Source organism: Eurosta solidaginis, chromosome X (assembly GCF_040869045.1).
Source record: "Eurosta solidaginis isolate ZX-2024a chromosome X, ASM4086904v1, whole genome shotgun sequence".
Classification (NCBI taxonomy): domain Eukaryota; kingdom Metazoa; phylum Arthropoda; class Insecta; order Diptera; family Tephritidae; genus Eurosta; species Eurosta solidaginis.
In genome coordinates, this window is record NC_090324.1 from 202,741,677 (window position 1) to 202,747,021 (window position 5,345).

At 39.2% G+C, this 5,345-nt stretch overlaps 1 pseudogene; it reads left to right on the forward strand.

Annotated features, from left to right (window-relative positions):
- The first annotated feature begins 3,512 nt into the window (after positions 1-3,512).
- Positions 3,513-4,894, forward strand: LOC137235374 (transmembrane protein 135-like; annotated as a pseudogene).
- The last annotated feature ends 451 nt before the right edge of the window (positions 4,895-5,345 follow it).

Below are 5,345 nucleotides of genomic sequence, written 5' to 3' on the forward strand. Positions count from 1 at the left end.
GAGCGCACCACGTTCACTAGGGCCTTCACTAACACTGGGGTAGATTTCGCGGGACCATTCGATATAAAATCCTACCGAGGGAGGGGATGTCGAATTTCAAAAGGATACGTTTGCCTGTTTGTCTGCTTTTCGACGAAAGCCATCCATCTAGAAGCGACAAACGACCTTAGTACCGGGTCCTTCCTAGCTGCCTTCGCCAGATTTGTATCCAGGCGCGGCTGTCCGAAAAACGTTTATTCCGACAATGGTACTAACTTTGTCGGAGCTTCGCGATCGTTACGATCCGAGTTTAAGGCATTTCTGCGTGAAGCAAGGGACGGAATATTGAATAAATACAGCCATCACACTTTAGAATGGCATTTTATACCGCCTAGCGCTCCTCACATGGGAGGTTTGTGGGAAGCGGGTGTAAAAAGTTTTAAGACCCACTTTAAAAAGATCGCGTCCGATCATAAATATACTTTCGAAGAGTTTACAACGCTCTTATGTCGAATTGAGGCCTGCCTTAACTCAAGACCTCTAAGTCCCTCATCCAACGACCCTTCCGACCTGGAGGCGCTTACTCCAGGCCATTTTCTCCTAGGTGGGCATCTTTTAGCTCCACCTGAACTCGATTGTAGTGAAAACCCTGCCGCAATGGTAAACCGATGGCAAAAGATGAAAGCCCTTCATCAAACCTTTTGCAAAAGATGGAAATCGGAATATCTCACCGAAATCCAGAAAAGGTATAAATGGAAACATCCACAATCCAACCTAAAACCCGGGGACCTAGTCGTCATAAAAGAGGATAACCTGCAACCAAACGAGTGGAGAATGTGGAGAATCGTCAACACACATCCAGGTTCCGATAACCGTGTACGTGTTGTTGACGTCAATACAATTAAGGGACAAATTAGCAGACCAATCGCGAAACTGGTACTACTTCCGCCCAACGACAACGAAAATGAACTTTAATAGTCCACACTCTTTTATCCCAAATAACCCAGCTCTCGTTCACCCCGAACGAGGCCAACACACCGATATCCCGCTCTCGTTCCCCGGAACGAGGCCAACATACCCTAACGCATATTCAATATCTGCCACAGAATCCGCAATTAAATTAGCAGTTAAATCCTCAAAGAAATTTATTCATATCGTCACCAGAATATCCAGCGAATCAAAAAATATTCAAATATAAATAAAGTCGAAAATTAAGAAAATGAGAAAATAAACCGCACAATATTCCACTTCCTCAAACCCTAGAAATTCCACTGCGAATTCTGCTAACAATATCCACCTTCTGTTTTCCTATCATATCCCACTTTTAAGAATGAACTGGAAAGGTAAATTTCAATATATATGAGATTCGTCGTTAAAATCTGAAAACTCAAAGGGTTTGCGTAAATTCCAAATAAATAGCTCGAAACAATCGAATTTCTCACGAGAATGATTACAAATAAATTAACTTGTCCTCTTGTCAAAGAAACATTAGCTTAAATAACGAAAATTTGTCAACAGCCCCAAAAAGTATTACATTTTTTTTCACAACATTTTACCCCAGACAGCATTCTGTGAAAGTTGTAAGCAAAACAAAAACGAACCATGGTGTATGATTACAAACAATCAAAAGCTGCCATAGCAAACTGTCATCGAACGTGTCGTTAACTCGGACACACTCATACCATCAGAGACGAATCAAAAACTTATTACTTTTGCAATTGAATCTCTATCCCATAAATACATCACACCCAGAATTTATCATAACACCTCTAATAATAACTCAATACCCAACACGACAATATCGAAATTTGGTTTCATACCAAATAGGGAACTAATCAAATTGAATCCCTGGCAAATCGTTTTAGAAACATGTCAAGCATTCCTTGGCAATTTAGAAATGGAACCAATAGCTACTAGTAAATATTTCGTGAATTGATAAAAGCTATGTTGATTTGGAATTTTAACCAAAAATAACTATATCAAATTGTGTTTCAAAACCCCCCTGTGTGAGCATAAATTCAATGCATTTTGACATAAGATGGAGTCAATGAAAGGCATTCTGAGATAGGGCGACAGAAGGGTTAAGCTTTTGTGCCGTCCTGCTACACAGGGAGTATCCAAATTTTGAATCTGAAATTTCTGAAAGCTCCCTTACGTTAAGTATTAATGGAAGTGTTCCCATTGCCCAAATTCTTAGCGGAGGTGATTGTTCCGGAAATAAGAAATGAATAAGTTAACATGCGCAAATGTACTCATATTTCGTTAGGGAGTATCTACTATTTACTAATGACATATTTACGTGAATCGGTTTACTGGTCGAGTTTTCGACGTTGAACTATGAATTTTGAATCGGTTTAGGTTTCGTATGCTTATAGGTTTATGCAAGTGCGCGATTCCTAGGAGTCCGTGCTTTTCATAAAACCTATGTTCAGCCACACTAATAGATCGTTGCATGGTAATACATTCATCAAAAAATTAAATAAGTGTGCTAAGGAATTATTCAGTTCAATACATATCGGGTATTAGTAAACTGATCGCTTTCCACTTGTAATACTAATATTCTTTCAAAAAACCGCAACGCACGAAGCAAGCGGCACAAGATTTGTCTTTGCATGTAACTCGGCTGATACCAATGATAAGAAAGGCGAGGTCGTGGTAGTAAAATGTTTAATCAATGGCAATGTTTTGAATACAATGAAAAGTATATTAAGTACCCTATTGCAATAATTTTCGCACCATCAAATGACACCACTGTAGTGGAAATAACAGCGTGTACTTTGGTAAAACTAGCTAACTTACTTGGATCGAAGGGTGTGGAGTCGATTGATTAGATATAAAGCATGCCCTTGAAATGTTCAGTGGTGATTGACAAAGTATCGTCGCTCGGTTCAGTTCATATGCATCATGATGGTCAACATGGTGGTACGCATAAGTTTTCGTCGGCCACCATATTAGAAACAGCCTCCTCACATTCTATCCTAAAAGAAAATTGCATAAATATTTGCGTCAATGGGCTCGAACAACGCATTCCAAAATCACCTTATGTTCAGCAAGCACTACTCCAAATACTATCACGTCCAGCTGCCTTCAATCGTGAGGGTATTTGTACAAATACTGATAACAGTGTAGCAAAACCACGGTACAGCAGTCATAATAATAATGAATATAGAATGTAAACGAATACAGCTGTTTAAATTGTTCCCCGCTACTATCTATCATTAGTTTAGTAATTATCACTAGAAATATATTTCAACATTGAATTGGTATGTTTGAACTGAATACCTTCGGTTGCCTTCAATACCTCACCTATAAAACTTTTTGCAATGTGTATAGTCGTACCACGTAATATTGCTTATAGCCAAGATGATTAAGTTAGTGTACTGCCAGTGCTTCTTCGTATGTAGTGCCACCAACCATAAATACGACCACTTCTTGTGGTGTTTATCAGCAAAATAACAAAAAGTATTGTACTTTGTACGGATAAAAAAATGTTTTTATCAAGTAAAATGTGCAACAAAATAGTTCAAAATTATTGCTGGGCGTTTTCATAAGTTTGTGAATGAAGATTGTGGGGCTACTAAACGTAGTAAATGTGAGTGGTGTGCGCTTTGATTTATGTGGCCGGAGGCATATTTACTGGGTGCAGCGTGTGCCAAAACAGCCCAACAGCAAACAAAATAAAAACAAAAAAAGCTTTAATTTTGTCACTCGCAACTCCGGCTATTTGTAAATATGACGAACGCACAAAGCCTCTTTCTGACAACAGTCTCCGGCACCCGTAAAGAATTCACACATCCATGGACAGATAGCTACGCAAATGCGTCGGCTGGAATATTGCTTTCAGCCATACCATATACCTTACGAGTTTACACAATGGTGTATGTGCTTTCACTTATTATGCGGCATCGTATACCAAGTCTAGCCCACCTCAAAAGAACAGCTCTTGGTATATTACAATCAACGGCTTTCCTCGTCACAAATGCCTACACATTCATTTTGATTAATTGCCTTATGCGTAAAATTATTGGTCATTATTATCATGCTACCATAGCTTTTGTACCAGGTTTTCTCTGCAGCTTTGCATCAATATTAATCAATTGGCTATATGTAGCCAATTTGGCCACCGAAGTCCTCTGGAAGATGGGCATAGCACGCGGTTATGTACGCTCAATACCACAGGGACAAACGTTAATTTTTGGTATTAGCATATCAGCTTTGTTGTATTTGTATCGTTTGGGTTTACATAAAGGTACATGTAAAGACTCGCCATTTAATGTTTTTCGTTTCTTCGTGGATAAAGCGGAAGAAGGTCCAATTGTTATGAATTTAACAAAAAGCCAGGATCAACGTCAACGAAAAATTTACCTGATGCGACAACGATACACACGTCCAACAGTAATATAGTACGTTCACATCCGCCACTAGATTTTCGAAGTATAAATGTAATTGTGCAGCTTTATAGTCGCTTCTTGGAGGCGGTGAAGGGTAAACCTCCATCATGCCCACATCGTGATAATTGTTGGCGTTATGCTTTTGTAGGTGGTATTAAACTTTTTGTTGGTGGTTCAGGTCCGCAAATGGACTGAGAATAGTATTAAACTTGAGAAGAATTTTACAATTCAAATTGGATGTGCGAAAAACCTTTTTCGATAAGGATACATTAAAGTTGGGCATATTTCTAGGATGTTTCTCTTCTGTGTATAAGGGTGTTTCCTACACATTACGACATAGTTTCGGAAGAGATGACCCACGCTTTGCCATTCCGGCGGGTTTACTTGGCAGTATATCTTTTAGTATTTATCTCGATGTGACGGTGGCGATATATGTAATGTGGAAAGCATTGCAAATATTGTACAACTTAGGCATCGATAGAGGAGTTTTGCCTCACGTATACATTTTCACGATATATCTGTAATACGTTCATCGGCTATAATTTTACGTATACGCTGAAGTTGTTGCGAATGTTCAGCTTTACATGCAACCTCTTGCTCCACCTCGGATACTTCAAAGAGGCTTCGCTTTGCAGTGAGCGCTGATAATTCTCCCATTACGCAAAGATGTTTTTGTACAGTACCAGACATTTTCTTAAATTGTGGATAGGTTTCGATGAAATTTTTCATGTCGGCAAGTAGCTGTACATGCTGTTGGTCTTATGAATACTACACATTTCGAATTTTTCATGCGCTCATTAGAGCGCCCGGAATCAAGGCGTTCAAATAGATACACTTCACGTGGCAACATGTCTGATTGACTTAGCGCCATTGATAATGCTAGTCGTATCTTTGGATCAGTACGTACTTTGCCATCAATTTTAATGAGACGCTGCATCAGAATTTTGGTCACCTCAGCCCCACTGAGGGCGTATT